The sequence below is a fragment of the Orcinus orca genome, chromosome 12, assembly GCF_937001465.1.
Source record: "Orcinus orca chromosome 12, mOrcOrc1.1, whole genome shotgun sequence".
NCBI lineage: Eukaryota > Metazoa > Chordata > Mammalia > Artiodactyla > Delphinidae > Orcinus > Orcinus orca.
Genome location: NC_064570.1, coordinates 21,367,866 through 21,385,888, shown reverse-complemented (window position 1 = coordinate 21,385,888; position 18,023 = coordinate 21,367,866). Strand labels below are relative to the sequence as shown.

General features: G+C 38.3%; 1 long non-coding RNA gene across 1 annotated transcript in view; it reads right to left on the bottom strand.

Moving 5' to 3' along the window:
* LOC117197176 (uncharacterized) overlaps positions 1–18,023 on the bottom strand; it is a 42,753-nt gene that overhangs the window by 8,784 nt on the left and 15,946 nt on the right. The gene's annotated exons all lie outside the window — the stretch shown is intronic.

Genomic DNA, 18,023 nt, shown 5'->3' with positions numbered 1-18,023 from the left:
AACAGTCTGGAGATTGAGATGAGACAGACCTGGGGAGCGGAAGGTACAAAGGGAAAAACGTCATGGTTTAAAGGGGGTGGGTAGGATTAATACACAAAACGAAAGAGGGGGTGCATTCTAAGCAGAGGCAAAAACATTTTCAAAAGCAAGGAGGTACAGTTCTGACTAACCATAAGATGTCAAACAGCATGAGCTCCTCGGCTAAGTGGTTCTAAGTGTGGTTTAGAACCACTTCCTTGCTAGACTCAGAAATGGGGGACCAATCACTAGACCTCGGATTTTGCATCATATCCCCAAACTTCTTATCTATTAGACACTCAACCCAGTTCCCCAAGAGACCATCTGTTCCCATCTAGTGAATCTCATTTTCTTATTTGGCCCGTGATGGCAGATATAGAACATATTTTTACAGCTACTTTGATCAAGCTGTTTTGACATGGGACTTTTTGACATCACTTTACCCATGTTACAACTTCAATTCAAATGCTACTTAAAAATGAAGGAGTCTTCCTTTCTTTCTCGTGGACTCTTGAGCATTTTTCTGAAGCAATCGCTTAGTAATTATCATTTTTTGCCTTAAAACAAACCAGTGCCTGAGAAAAAAGACACTGTACTGCAATGGGGAAGTACTCAGGGTCTGTAGTTGCTGTTCTATTTCCTGCTGGTTATGTAAGGTGTAACCATAATCATCGTCTTCAACTTTTCTGAATGGTTTCCTCACTGTTGTGATGCTAGTAACCTAAGCATTGGGTTGCTGTAAGCATGTCATGAAGTAAAGTCATATAGTCCAGGGCCTGGTATAAAAGAAGTGCTTGATAAATGTTTGATATCATTCACAAGAAGTTTTTCTCTAAGAGGAGAGATTTTGTCTTATTCATCCTGAAACCCCTAGAACACAGTGCCTATCAAGCTGAATCCTCAAAGGAAAAGACAAACAGCCTGTCGAGATACCGTTCAATCCCTCTTGAGAACTGTACTGCATTGCTAGTCTTTAGTGTATAGAAAGTGTAGTGCTTTGTGCTGTAGATATCTTAGCATTAAAGGGCTCTCATTGTATAAATTTTACATAAAGAAATTAAAGATCAAAGGGGTTAAGTGACTTGCTTAAGAATATACAAGATGGCCGGTAGCCATGTTACTCCTATGAGATAGCTCCTATTTCACAAAAGCTTAGTCAACATATATTATTTAAATATCTACTCTGTGTCAATCACTATCATGAGTACTTTCAAATAAAGATTTTATTCTTAAATATGATCTTAGAATCTGGATGTTACTTCCTGCACTTACCCTGACTACTGAATTGTATTTTGGTTGTGAGCAGTCGTAGCTGGATGCCCTGACCTAAAAGAGTCCATTTTAGTTTGCTGTCTCATCTCATTAAGTTCCTAAAGTCATGCGGCAAGTTTCAGATTACTAACAGACTTCTTTCCTACTAGAGCTCTTTCCTTTACTCATACCTGCTTTCTCTGCTGTTCTATGGCCAAGGAACTCACCATACCTCCTGTCACAGCTGATGAGTGATATCATTCAGCTCAAAAACATCCAGTTCTTCATTCTAGGTGAAAATTCTACCTAATTCACACAAGACGTAAAGTCACAGTATGTGATGTGTGACAATGTCTGGTAAAAGATCAGCAAATTTCCGAAGTGCTTTTAATGCAAAATTGTGTGATGCTGCACTGCCTTTCTATAATTAGAGGTGGGTATTTGTTATATATATATATATAATATATATGTATGTTATATATATATAAAACATATTTCTTCTCATTTGTGAACATTAAAACATATTTTAAAAACTCAACATGTTAGCCACAATATTGAAATCATTGGAATGAGTGTCTTTATTTTTTCTATCATATTTGTAAATTAACAATATTTTATAAAATCCTATATTTCTATTTATACTTAATATGAAAGTGTGCTTGGGGTTGAGACAGTAAAAATCTGAATATGGTTGAAAGCTATATTAAGGTACTTTTAATTAGTTTTTTCTAAATTTTTATAGAATTTAAAACTTGTTGTGTTCATCAAGTTAACTATTAATACACAGTAATATAATAATTGCAGACTTCGCCTTTTATATTGTAAGAAATACGTGACTGGTTTGGTGCAAAAGATGTAGAACACAGACCTTTCCTTTCTATGTCAGCAGAGTGATGTTACATGCCCAAGTTCTTCCATCTGATCAAAGCAAAACCTGTTTGCTCAATACCTCCTCTTCCCTCCTGAAGAATTGCTTTTTCTAAGTGAATTTATTACAAATATTTATTTTATGCTGGTTAATAATCTATTTGTCTAGTACTGTGCTTTTGTTTAGCTTACTGGGTCCTCATATGGATGTTAGGGTGGATGGGTGAATAGAGATTTTTTTTGAAATTTGAGCCTTTCTAAGTTTCCTGAGAATGTCCTTTATTACTCTTCTGCATAGCAATTTTACTCCTTGAGCTGTGGGCAGCTTAAGAAGAAAAAACTAAGGATATGAATAGAGTAAGAAAATGTTGTTTTTTAAAACCAGTATTTTTAAATGTATCAATGTCTTCTATTGAATCATACCATGAAAAATTGGTGTCCCAAAATATTTTAATGTAATTTCAAACGAATTGCCCTAATGTAATTTTTTCATAATGGGCCTATATGCAATTGTCTACCTAATCTTTTGTTCCTATAATGATAGGGGAGAAGTTCCTTAATTCCACATTTTCCACAAAGATTCCTTTGACAAAGTTGACTCTTAAAAAGAAGATGCTTTGCTGCATAGCACAGGGAGATCAGCTCGGTGCTTTGTGACCGCCTGGAGGGGTGGGATAGGGAGGGTGGGAGGGAGGGAGACGCAAGAGGGAAGAGATATGGGGATATATGTATATGTATAACTGATTCACTTTGTTATGAAGCAGAAACTAACACACCATTGTAAAGCAATTATACTCCAATAAAGATGTAAAAAAAAAAAAAGATGCTTTCAATAAGCCAATCAATTAAATTCCCCAGAAGGTGAAGACACAGGTAAACGCTCCTACCCTGGCTGCCTCTTACCTTTCCTTTCTCCACACATTTGTTGTTGCTGTTGTTCCATGAACCCCTTCCCCACACTAAGAAGGTTTGCCAAGACCAGAGCTGATTCTATTCTGTCTAGCACAAATTTATAGTTAGCAAATTCCTTCTAGTTTTATTCCATGAATGAAATTCCATGTCTCTTCATTATGGTGTTTTATAATAATCCCCTCACTCATTGATTCATTTATTTTTCTGGCAAATTTTTATTATCTGGCTAAAATGTGTCAACCACAATATTAGAATTTAGAGATGAAAATATGAATAGGAGAAATTTACAGTCTTCATAGACCTATGGTAATATAGGCTTATAAATCATCAAGATACACTATAACAGATAAAAGTGCTAACTGTATAGAAACACAGAGGAAGAAGTAAGAAACTATAGCTGACTGAACAGAAGTTTCCCAGAAGAGCTGGGTCATAAAAAACTGTGTAGCTGCTCATCGGGTGGAGAGGATGAGGAGGGACACCTAGGGCGCAGGCAAGGAGTGGCAGAGCGGGCAAGACAAAAGAAGAATCTAGGCATTATTCCAAAGAAAACATACAAATGGCCAATAGATACATAAAGAGATGCTCCACATCACTAGTATCACTAATAATCAGGGAAATGCAAAGCAAAACTACAATGAGATAGCACCTCATATGTTAGAATGGCTATTATCAAAAACATAAGAGGGCTTCCCTGGTGGTGCAGTGGTTGAGAGTCCGCCTGCCGATGCAGGGGACACGGGTTCGTGCCCCGGTCCGGGAAGATCCCACATGCCGCGGAGCGGCTGGGCCCGTGAGCCATGGCCACTGAAAAAATAACATAAGAAATAACAAGGGTTGGCAAGGATGTGGAGGAAAGGGAAGATGTGTGCACTGTTGGTGGGAATAGAAATTGGTGCAGCCATTATGGCTTCCCAGTAAGAAGGTTTCTCAAAAAGCTAAAAATAGAACAACCATATAATACAGCAGTCCCACTTCTGGGTATATATCTGAAGGAAATAAGAACACTATCTGCACTCCCATGTTCATTGCCACATTGTTCACAAAGCCAAGACATGGATACAACCTAAGTGTCAATCAATGCATGAGTGGATAAAGAAGTTGTGGCATATATTTATATATACAGTGGGATATTGTTTAGCCATAAAAAAGGAACATCTGCCATTTGTGACAACATGGATGGACCTAGATGACATTATGCTAAGTGAAATCAGTCAGAGAAAGACAAAAACTGTACATTTTCACTTATATGTGGAATCTAAAATAAACAGATTAAATACTTGAAATCATAGAAATAAAGAGTAGGACGGTGGTTGCAAGGGGCTGCAGGCTGGTGGAAATGTGCAATTGTTGGTCCAGGGACACAAACTCCCAGCTATAAAATGAATAAGTTCTGTGGATCTAATACACAGTGTAGTGACTGTAATTAACAATACTGTATCGTATATTGGGAGGTTGTTAAGAGAGTAGATCTTAAATATTAATACCACAAAAAATCGATAATTATGTCAGGGGATGGAGGTGTTAGCTAACTTTATTGTGGTAATCATTTTATAATATATACATGTATCAAATCATGACACTGTACATCATAAACTTACATATGTTATATGTCAATAATGTCTCAATAAAGCTGGAAAATAAAAGAGAGAAGAGTCTAGAAAAATAGAACTCAGCCAGATACTAAAGGGTCTATATCCCAATCATCTTGAGAACAGGGAGGATTTATAAAAGGGTTTCAGTCACAGGTTGAAATAAACACTCTTAAAGTCATAATTGCCTCTACATAATATATATCATTTTCTTTTTTCTGGCACAGAATGTTAGGATGTTGTTTAATTTGGCTATTATATCTTTAGGTATGACTTTATTGATATTAGAACACTTAGCAGCCAAAAATGGTACAGAACTATTTCTTGTTTAATTAACTCTTCCCCTCCAAGTCCCTAGTGAGGACTCATAAATTTTACTTGATGATAAGGAAGCATTCCCTTCTAAGAAAAGAGCCTGGTTATTGGGCCATCAGGATGCAGCCCATCAGGGGACCTTCAAGATGATGGAGGAGTAAGACGTGGAGATCACCGTCCTCCCCACAAATACATCAGAAATACATCTATATATGGAACAACTCCTACAGAACACCTACTGAACGCTGGCAGAAGACCTCAGACCTCCCAAAAGGCAAGAAACTCCCCACGTGCCTGGGTAGGGCAAAAGAAAAAAAGAAAAAACAGAGACAAAAGGATAGGGATGGGACCTGCACCAGCGGGAGGGAGCTGTGAAGGAGGAAAGGTTTCCACACACTAGGAAGCCCCTTCGCGGGCGGAGACTGCGGGTGGCGGAGCGGGGAGCTTTGGAGCTGCAGAGGAGAGCACAGCAACAGGGGTGCAGGGGGCAAAGCGGAGAGATTCCCGCACAGAGGATCGGTGCCCGAGAGACTTGTCTGGTCCCCCGGTGGGGCGCGCAGGGCTGGGAGCTGAGGTTCGGGCTTTGGTCGGAGCGCAGGGAGAGAACTGGGGTTGTCTACGTGAACACAGCCTGAAGGCGCTAATGTGCCACAGCCAGCCGGGAGGGAGTCCGGGAAAAGGTCTGGAGCTGCCGAAGAGGCAAGAGACCATTGTTTCAGGTGCGCGAGGAAAGGGGATTCAGAGCTCAGCGTAAACGAGCTCCAGAGACGGGCGCGAGCTGCGGCTATCAGGGCGGACCCCAGAGACGGGCATGAGACGCTAAGGCCGCTGCTGCCGCCACCAAGAAGCCTGTGTGCGAGCACAGGTCACTATCCACGCCGCCCCTCCCGGGAGCCTGTGCAGCCCGCCACTCCAGGGCCCTGTGATCTAGGGACAACTTACCCGGGAGAACGCATGGCGTGCCTCAGGCTGGTGCAAGGTCATGCTGGCCTCCGCCGCCGCAGGCTCGCCCCACATCCGTGCCCCTCCCTCCCCCCGGCCTGAGTGAGCCAGAGCCTCCGAATCAGCTGCTCCTTTAACCCCGTCCTGTCTGAGTGAAGAACAGAGGCCTCAGGCGACCTACACGCAGAGGCGGGGCCAAATCCACAGCTGAACCCTGGGAGCTGTGAGAACAAAGAAGAGAAAGGGAAATCTCTCCCAGCAGCCTCAGGAGCAGCGGGTTAAATCTCCACAATCAACGTGATGTACACTGCACCTGTGGAATACATGAATACACAACGAATCATCCCAAATTGAGGAGGTGTACTTTGGGAACAACGATATATATATTTTGTTCCCTTCTTCTCTTTTTGTGAGTGAGTATGTTTCCGTGTGTGATTTTTGTCTGTATAGCTTTGTTTTTACCATTTGTCCTAGGGTTCTGTCAGTTTTTCTTGTTTTTTTCTTTTTACTATATTTTTTAGCCCTTGTTATCATTGCTAGATTTGTTTTTTTGGTTTGCTTTCTCTCTCTCTTCTTTCTTTCTTTTTTTCCTTTTTTCTTTTTAATTTTTTTATTTTTAGTAATTTTTTTTAATTCTAATGACTTTATTTATTTATTTCTTCCTTTCTTTTTTTCTCCCTTTTCTTCTGAGCTGTGTGGCTGACAGGGTCTTGGTGCTCTGGCTGGGTGTCAGGCCTGTGCCTCAGCGGTGGGAGAGCCGAGTTCAGGACATTGGCCCACCAGAGACCTCCAGGCTCCACGTGCTATCAAATGGCGAAAACTCTCCCAGAGATCTCCGTCTCAATGCTAAGACCCAGCTCCACTCAACGACCAGCAAGCTACAGTGCTGGACACCCTATGCCAAACAACTGGCAAGACAGGAATACAACCCCACCCATTAGCAGAGAGGCTGCCTAAAATCATAATAAGGTCACAGTCACCCTAAAACACACCAATGGACGTGGTCCTGCCCACCAGAAAGACAAGATCCAGCCTCATCCACCAGAACACAGGCACTAGTCCCCTCCACCAGGAAGCCTACACAACCCACTGAACAAACCGTAGCCACTGGAGGCAGACACCAAGAAACAACAGGAACTACGAACCAGCAGCCTGCAAAAAGGAGATCCCAAACACAGTAAGTTAAGCAAAATGAGACAGAGAAACACACAGCAGATGAAGGAGCAAGGTAAAAACCCACCAGACCAAACAAATGAAGAGGAAATAGGCAGTCTACCTGAAAAAGAATTCAGAGTAATGACAGTAAAAATGATTCAAAATCTTGGAAATAGAATGGAGAAAATACAAGAAACGTTTAACAAGGACCTAGAAGAACTAAAGAGCAAACAGACAACGATGAACAACACAATAAATGAAATTAAAAATTCTCTATAAGGAATCAATAGCAGAATAACTGAGGCAGAGAACAGATAAGTGACCTGGAAGATAAAATAGAGGAAAAAACTAATGCAGAGCAGATTAAGAAAAAAGAATGCAAAGAATTGAGGACAGTCTCAGAGACTTCTGGGACAATATTAAATGCACCAACATTCGAATTATAGGGGTCCCAGAAGAAAAAGGGAAAAAGAAAGGGACTGAGAAAATATTTGAAGAGATTATAGTTGAAAACTTCCCTAATATGGGAAAGGAAATAGTCAAGTCCAGGAAGTGCAGAGAGTCCCATACAGGATAAATCCAAGGAGAAACACACCAAGACACATATTAATCAAACTATCAAAAATTAAATACAAAGAAAAAATATTAAAAGCAGCAAGGGAAAAACAACAAATAACATACCATGGAATCCCCATAAGGTTAACAGCTGATCTTTCAGCAGAAACTCTGCAAGCCAGAAGGGAGTGGCAGGACATATTTAAAGTGATGAAAAGGAAAAACCTACAACCAAGATTACTCTATCCAGCAAGGATCTCATTCAGATTCGATGGAGAAATTAAAACCTTTACAGACAAGAAAAAGCTAAGTACCACCAAATCAACTCTACAAAAAATGCTAAAGGAACTTCTCTAGGCAGGAAACACAAGAGAAGGAAAAGACCTACAATAACAAACCCAAAACAATTAAGAAAACAGTAATAGGAACATACATATCGATAATTACCTTAAATGTAAATGGATTAAATGCTCCAACCAAAAGACATAGACTGGCTGAATGGACACAAAAACAAGACCCATATATATGCTGTCTAAAAGAGACCCACTTCAGACCTAGGGACACATACAGACTGAAACTGAGGGGATGGAAAAAGATATTCCATGCAAATGGAAATCAAAAGAAAGCTGGAGTAGCAATTCTCATATCAGACAAAATAGACTTTAAAATAAAGACTATTACAACAGACAAAAAAGGACACTATATAATGATCAAGAGATCAATCCAAGAAGAAGATATAACAATTGTAAATATTTATGCACCCAACATAGGAGCACCTCAATATATAAGGCAAATGCTAACAGCCATAAAAGGGGAAACCGACAGTAACACAATCATAGTATGGTACTTTAACATCCCACTTTCACCTATGGACAGAACATCCAAAATGAAAATAAATAAGGAAATAAAAGCTTTAAAAGATACATTAAACAAGATGTGCTTAATTGTTATCTATAGGACATTCCATCCAAAAACAAAGGAATGCACTATTTTCTCAAGTGCTCATGGAACATTCTCCAGGATAGATCATATCTTGGGTCACAAATCAAGCCTTGGTAAATTTAAGAAAATTGAAATTACATCAAGTATCTTTTCCGACCACAATGCTATGAGACTAGATATCAATTACAGGAAAAAAAATCTGTAAAAAATACAAAGACATGGAGACTAAACAATACACTACTTAATAACCAAGAGATTACTGAAGAAATCAAAGAGGTCATCAAAAAATACCTAGAAACAAATGACAATGAAAACACGACAACCCAAAACCTATGGGATGCAGCAAAATCAGTTCTAAGAGGGAAGTTTATAGCAATACAATCCTTCAAGAAACAAGAAACACCTCAAATAAACAACCTAACCTTACACCTAAATCAATTAGACAAAGAAGAACCTAAAAAACCCCCAAAGTTAGCAGAGGAAAAGAAATCATAAAGATTAGATAAGAAATAAATGAAAAAGGAATGAAGGAAACAATAGTAAAGATCAATAAAATTAAAAGCTGGTTCTTTGAGAAGGTAAACAAAATTGATAAACCATTAGCCAGGCTCATCAAGAAGAAAAGGGAGAAGACTCAAATCAATAGAATTAGAAATGAGAAAGGAGAAGTAACAACTGACACTGGAGAAATACAAAGGATCATGAGAGATTACTGCAAGCAACTGTATGCCAATAAAATGGACAACCTGGAAGAAATGGACAAATTCTTAGGAAACCACAGCCTTCTGTGACTGAACCAGGAAGAAATACAAAAAATGAACAGACCAATCAGAAGCACTGAAATTGAGACTGTGATTCAAAATCTTCCAACAAACTAGAGCCCAGGACCAGATGGCTTCACAGGCGAATTCTACCAGACATTTAGAGAAGAGCTAACACCTATCCTTCTCAAACTCTTCCAAAATATAGCAGAGGGAGGAACACTCCCAAACTCATTCTACGAGGCCACCATCAACCTGACACCAAAACCAGACAAGGATGTCACAAAGAAAGAAAACTACAGGCCAATATCACTGATGAACATAGATGCAAAAATCCTCAATCAAATACTAGCAAACAGAATCCAACAGCACAGTAAAAGGATCATACAACATGATGAAGTGGGGTTTATCCCAGGAATGCAAGGATTCTTCAATATATGCAAATCAATCAATGTGATATACCATATTAACAAATTGAAGGAGAAAAACCATATGATCATCTCAATAGATGCAGAAAAAGCTTTCAAAAAAATTCAACACCCATTTATGATAAAAACTCTCCAGAAAATAGGCATAGAGGGAACTTACATCAACATAATAAAGGCCATATATGACAAACCCACAGCCAACATTGTTCTTAATGGTGAAACACTGAAACCATTTCCACTAAGATCAGGAACAAGACAAGTCTGCCCACTCTCACCACTACTATTCAACATAGTTTTGGAAGTTTTAGCCACAGCAGTCAGAGAAGAAAACGAAATAAAAGGAATCCAAATCAGAAAAGAAGTAAAACTGTCACTGTTTGCAGATGACATGATACTACACATAGAGATTCCTAAAGATTCTACCAGAAGACTACTAGAGCTAATCAATGAATTTAGTAAAGTAGCAGTATACAAAATTAATGCACAGAAATCTCTGGCATTCCTATACAATAATCATGAAAAATCTGAAAGAGAAATGAAGGAAACACTCCCGTTTACCATTGCAACAAAAAGAACAAAATACCTAGGAATAAACCTACCTAAGGAGACAAAAGACCTGTAGGCAGAATATTATAAGACACTGATGAAAGAAATTAAAGACGATACAAACAGATGGAGAGATATACCGTGTTCTGAGATTGGAAGAATCAACATTGTGAAAATGATTATACTACCCAAAGCAATCCACAGATTCAATGCAATCCCTATTAAGCTACCAATGGCATTTTTCACAGAACAAGAACAAAAAATTTCACAATTTGTATGGAAACACAGAAGACCCCGAATAGCCAAAGCAATCATGAGAAAGAAAAAGGGAGCTGGAGGAAGCAGATGCTCTGACTTCAGACGATACTACAAAGCTACAGTAATCAAGACAGTATGGTACTGACACAAAAACAGAAATTTAGATCAATGGAACAGGATAGAAAGCCCAGAGATAAACCCACGCACATACGGTCACCTTATTTTGGTAAAGGAGGCAAGAATATACAATGGAGGAAAGACAGCCTCTTCAATAAGTGGTGCTGGGAAAACTGGATAGCTACATGTAAAAGAATGATGTTAGAACACTCCCTAACACCATACACAAAACTAAACTCAAAATGGATTAAAGACCTAAATGAAAGACCAGAAACTATCAAACTCTTAGAGGAAAACATAGGCAGAAGACTCTATGACATAAATCACAGCAAGACTCTATGACATAAATCACAGCAAGATCCTTTTTTTTTTTTTTTTTTTTTTTTTCGGTTCACGGGCCTCTCACTATTGTGGCCTCTCCCATTGTGGAGCTCAGGCTCTGGACGCGCAGGATCAGCGGCCATGGCTCACGGGCCTAGCCACTCCACGGCATGTGGGATCTTCCCGGACCGGGGCACGGACCCGTGTCCCCTGCATCGGCAGGCGGACTCTCAACCACTGCGCCACCAGGGAAGCCCGCAAGATCCTTTTTGACTCACCTCCTAGAATAATGGAAATAAAAACAAAAATAAAGAAATGGAACCTAATGAAACTTAAAAGCTTTTGCACAGCCAGGGAAACCATAAACAAGATGAAAAGACAACCCTCGGAATGGGAGATAATATTTGCAAATGAAGCAACGGACAAAGGATTAATCTCCAAAATTTACAAGCAGCTCATGCAGCTCAATATCAAAAAAAGCAAACAACCCAATCCAAAAATGGGCAGAAGACCTAAATAGACATTTCTCCAAAGAAGATATACAGATTGCCAACAAACACATGAAAGAATACTCAATGTCACTAATCATTAGAGAAATGCAAATCAAAACAACACTGAGGTATCACCTCACACCAGTCAGAACGGCCATCATCAAAAAATCTACAAACAATAAATGCTGGAGAGGGTGTGGAGAAAAGGGAACCCTCTTGCACTGTTGGTGAGAATGTAAATTGATACAGCCACTATGTAGAACAGTATGGACATTCCTTTAAAAACTAAAAATAGAACTACCATACGACCCAGCAATTCCACTACTGGGCATATACCCTGAGAAAACTATAATTCAAAAAGAGTCATGTACCACAATGTTTATTGCAGCTTTATTTACAATAGCCAGGACATGGAAGCAACCTAAGTGTCCATCAACAGATGAATGGATAAAGAAGATGTGGCACATATATACAATGGAATATTACTCAGCCATAAAAAGAAATGAAATTGAGTTATTTGTAGTGTGCTGGATGGACCTAGAATGTGTCATACAGAGTGAAGTAAGTCAGAAAGAGAAAAATAAATACCGTACGCTAACACTATATATGGAATCAAAAAAAAAAAAGTTTCTGAAGAACCTAGTGGCAGGACAGGAATAAAGATGCAGACGTAGAGAATGGACTTGAGAACTCGGGGAGGGGGAAGGGTAAGCTGGGACAAAGTGAGAGAGTGGCATGGACTTATATATATTACCAAATGTAAAATAGATAGCTAGTGGGAAGCAGCCGCATAGCACGGGGAGCTCAGCTCGGTGTTTTGTGACCACCTAGAGGAGTGGGATAGGGAAGATGGGAAGGAGACGTAAGAGGGAGGAGATATGGGGATATCTGTATACGTATAGCTGATCACTTTGTTATAAAGCAGAAACTAACACATCATTGTAAAGCAATTATACTCCAATAACGTTGTTTTTTTTTAAAAAAAAGATGCAGCCCACTGTGGTGACGCAGTGGTTGAGAGTCTGCCTGCCGATGCGGGGGACACGGGTTCGTGCCCCGGTCCGGGAAGATACCACATGCCACAGAGCGGCTGGGTCCGTGAGCCATGGCCGCTGAGCCTGCGCGTCCGGAGCCTGTGCTCCGCAACGGGAGAGGCCACAACAGTGAGAGGCCCGCGTACCACAAAAATAAAATAAAATAAAATAAAAAAGTTAACATATGCTTCCTATACAACCAAGCAGTCCCATTTCTAGATATTTACACAAGAGAAATGAAAACACATGTCCACAAAAAGACTTGTACGTTAATGTCCATAGCAACTTTATTTATAATAACCAAAGATGTAAGTAGCTCAAATGCTCATCAACAAGTGGTGAATGGATAAAGAAGTTGTGGCATATGCGTACAAAGGACTACTACTACAGAAAAATAACAAATTACTGACATAGTCAACAACAGGGATGAGTTTCAAAACATTATCCTGAGCAAGAGATGTCAGACACAAAAGAATATACACCAAATGATTCCATTTAAATGAGGCCTTAAAATGACAAATTCAATTTAAATGGACAGAGAGCAGATATGACCGCTTGGGGCTGGGAGCATGGCAGCAATTGACTACAAAGGTACATAAGGGAATTTTTGGGTTTGACAGATCTTCTATACTTTGATCATGGTGGTTGTTACATGGCCATCTATATCTCTCAAAACTCACCAAACTGTACTGTTAAAATAGGTACATATTATTGTATACAAATTACTTCTCAAGAAAGGTGATTTTTAAAGCAGAATATCAGTGGCATAATTATATGATGAAATTGAATTCTAACGTAGCACTTATCTTTTAAGGCTTTAAAGTCAGAAGGTCTTGAAGTCAACATTCACTAACCCTGTGATCTTACAGCAAGTGACTTCAACTTTCTTAACTTCTTCCTTATCTTAAAAATATCGATACTGCCTCACAGGATTGTTACTACTAAAAGTACTTCAAGTTCTATGTAAAATTATTTTCCAACCCATTTTTATGCATTGAAAATAATTCTTTACTTAATTTTCATATAATTTCAGATTTATAAAATAATCATTCTCCATATACCTTCACTCAGATTCCCCAAGAGTTAACATCATGTATAACCAAGAGATAAAAATAAAGAAATTAACATTGGTCAGTACAATCATTGAATCTTACTCACATTTTTATCAGTTATCCTTCGAATGTCATTCTTCTTGTCCAGGATCCAATTCATGATCTCCTGTGGCACTTAGTTGCCACACATTCTTAGTTTCCTTTAATCTGGAACTGTCCCTCAATCTTTCTTTGTCTTTCACGCCCTCGACACTTTTGAAGAGTGCTGGTCAGTTATTTTTTAAAATGTTACTAAATCTAGGGTTATCTGATATTCTTTCAAGATTAAACTCAGGTTATTTATTTTGGGTAAAAATTCCACAGAAATGTTATTGTGTCCTCTTCACTGTAACACATCAGCAGACACCTGCTGTTGTTCATCGTCTCATTACTGGTAATGTTAACTTTGATTAGTTGGTTAAGATGATATCTTCCAGGTTTCCTCACTGTGGTTCAATCAATAAGTAATTTGTAGAGAGATACTTTGAGGCTACATAAATATCCCATTTCTCATCATATTTTTCACCCAGTAATTTTGGCATCTATTGCTGATTCTTGCCTGAAACATTTATTACCGTGTTTGTTGCCAAGTGACGATTTTCTGTTTCCACGCTTCCTTCTCTATTTGTTAGTTGGAACTCTAGCATGAGGAAGAGCTTTCCACTCTCTCCACTTATTTATTTGTTTCAATTATCTATTTACATCAGTATGCATCCATGGCTTGTTATTTTAGCCTATAGATTTTAATCCATTATAATCATTATTAATTCATTCATTTTCACTCAAATTGTCCCAGATTTGACCATTGAAATTCCATTCAAATTGACTCCTGTATATTTTTGACATTGCCCCATCACTTTTAGGCACCTCCTTGTTTTCTGGTACCACAACATATTTATCTTGCACTTTTTTGGTCTCAGTCCTGGAGCCAGACATTTCTCTATGGAACACTGTCTTCTTTCATTAGGTAATAATTTAACATTCTATTAATGAAAATGAAAACTCATGTTCCATCTCTTTAATCAATCTTAAAATATGAGCCTCAAAAACGGAATGAATAAAAGATGGTAGTAGAAAGATGAGAAAAGACATGTGGAAGCTTGGGATTTCATCAAGTGATTGGCTTTAAAATCAAAATTGTTGTTGGCTTTCAGTCTTACCAGTTGAAACATACTTTGGGATTTTACATACTATCCAACTGATACTGGAGTCAGAAGGTGAGGATGGGTTGGGAAGAGTGTGAAGTGCCATTCAAGATCTTGCTGGTGCTACACAGAACGCCTCAAACATGGGTCATAAGCAGGACTGTGGAGCTAATATTCGAGACATCATAAAATTCTGGGCTCAGAGCACGGCAAAGAGGAACTAAGTTTAGAGGGTCAATGAATGAGCCATTTGTTGTCCCAAATGACTTACTAGTTAGGCAATAATGCAAAAAAGCCTGGCTGAGCTCTGGGTGAAGTTCAACAACCTGTCTATGCGGGAATCCCAAAGAGTAACTTCAGTCTCTTCTGCACTGAGAAATGGGATTGAGACCCTAAAAGACATTTTCCGTTGGAATTTCTGGGAAAAAGGGAAATTCAGTCACAATTTTAGAGAAATGACTGTCATATGGACCAGTTCACTTGGTAGAAGTTTTCAAACTGACTCTCCTGAATTTTTAATCAATCTTCAAACATCATATATCTTTTCAACACAAGAGTGAAAATTAATATGATTAGCATGTAACTGGCATAACGATACTTGAAGAGTAGCCCACATCTTGAAGCTACTCAGGTAAAATTCCAGGCTTTTATAAAAATGGAAAAAAATCCTCAGAAAGTGTACACTGCCACATTTTCCCACCCAAGTTGGCATAAATGGAGAGAGAGAGAGAGCAAGTGCAGAGTCCTGATATTTTTTTCAGGGGTACATTGTATCCCTTTCTACATTTCCATATCTTTCCTCTAGTCTGTTTTTCTTGAACTACTTTAATTTTTTTTTTTTTTTTAAAGTAGAGATGGAAGGAATCTCCTCTATCTGCATCCCAGTCAGGTTGGAGTTAATGGAGCCATGCCAGGGACAAAGAACTCACCAGGCCCCTGAATTGTGCTGATAGCAACTCCTTTTAAGTGGAAAAGCCTAAGAAATCTGTAAGGGGACCAAGAGTGTGCTAATGTGGGTCTTTTCCTGGGTTTTTCTCCACGTAGGATGCCATTTTCTGCTTCATAAAGTAGTCATGTGAGCTGCTGTCCCTCATTCCACCCTAAACGATGGCCTTGAATAGCCTGGAGAAGTCAGGCGGCGAAGGAGTTCCCCTCTCTGGAATGTTGAGCAAGTACATTTTTACCTGATGCTGTAACCCTGGATTCATCCTTGGCTCTGAAATCTTCTCCCACGTGGTCTGCAAATCAACTTATCCTCATCCCACTACGCCTGCTTACTCCACTGCCTCATCTGATGATTGTTTGTAATGGTAACGTCTGTTGCTTATCTGCCTTTTAGGAGGTTGTGGAGATGAGTGAGGTAATATGTGTGAAAGTGAAAGGAAAGCACTTCAGCTCACCCTTTGCCAGGGGTAGAGTGTCACTGAACACATCATTTTTCCATAATGCCTCCTGATTTAATAATAGAAGGTGTCCTTTTACATATAGGAAAACATAATTACCAAAGAATGAAGAGACTTAGTGGAAACACAATTGAAGATGCAAATAATCCAAATTTAGGATGCAAATTTCCAAATTTTACAAGGGCTATATTTAAAACACTGTTATCTCCCTACTCCATGGAACACATAAGAAATGTGTATTAACACATGTAAGATCCAGCTTCCTAGTTACACCAAATTGCGGCTTTCTAGACTCTAAAGCACAAGGCAGAGTATTTCTTCTCATGGTGGAATGCATTTAATTAAGAGTAAGGCTATGGTCAAACCATTTGAAAATAACTTTATTGAATTTACGTTCATATCACAGCCTATTTCTAAGCATGATTAAATTTTTAAAAATAATATGCATATTTTCTGGTTTAAAAAGTAATATTTTTTTTGTTTTGTACTAATAAACCCCTAAAGAAAGTTAAAAAAAAAAGTAATATAGAATCTATGTAAACCTCGAAAATGTAGAAAAAATGTAATGTAAAAAATGTGAAGTGTAACACAATAAAAATAAAAATCACTGTTAAAGACAACCACTATTATAATTTTGGTTAGTAAATCCCCTCCAATTTTTTTCTTTCTGTTTTTTGAGGTGTAATTGACACATGCCATTGTGTAAGTTTAAAGTGTATAGCATGTTGATTTGATACATTTATATATTGCAATATGATTGCCACCCAAAACTTTTCTGTCCATGTATTATAATTATACTTTTATATATTTTACAATTACATTGTATTATACAATTACATTTATTATATATAATTATATAGATTTATATAATATAACATAATGTATGTGTGTTATATATCAATGTATTATAGAATATTATATATTAATATCTATTATACACTATTAATATTATATATCAATAATAATTATTTTATTTAAAAATCAGATGGCTCCTAATTTGAAAAAAACTCCTTCTTACATTTATTATGAAACTTTTCCTGTGAACTTATACAACCTGAGTTTTAATGACTGTCAAATATTCTATTGGATGATTATACCATAATTTATGTAAACATTTCACAATACCTAGGTGAATAACATATTGTTGGGACATGGATTCTTTTTTTTATATTATTAACAGTGGTCAAATTAGTGTTCATATATTTGAATCTTTACGCATATCCGTAATTTTTCCCATAGAATAAATGTAAATAGGCGAAATATGTACGTATTCAAGTTCAAAAGTTTTTGTCACATATCTCCATATTGACTGTAGAAAGTTTGCCTCAAGTTTCACCCTTCAGGCCCTGTTTCCCTATTTCTTTATTCTAACTATTAGGATTGCATCTGGCTACAGACAACATAAAAATCTGACCACAGTGGTTTTCAAAAGTAAGAGGTCTAATTGTCTCAGGCCACAAAAAGCCAGGAGTCAAGGTCTGCCTGGTACAGGTGCTCAATGATATCATCAGAAAGCCTGTCTTCTTCTGATGTTCAGTTTTGCCAGATTTGGCATTTGATTTGCATCCCCTGGGTTGAAAGATGGCTGTTGCGCTTACAGGCATGTGTCAGTAATGCTGATTCAAAGAAGGAAGTGCACAAAGCTTCCTCCTTGTGAACCATTATCATGTGTTCAGGAAGGGCCTCCCCAGGGACATCTACCTGCATCCCATCACAGCACACCCCTTGCTACCAGGATAGGTGATTATTTTAGATTTCCTAATTCCTGATTCTATAATAGGGAAAGGTAGGATGAGGGGTTTTGAATATCGTGGAGTAGTCAGACTCAGGGCTTGCAACATATGGTACATCTATTTGAAGTTTTTAAAAACATAATGCT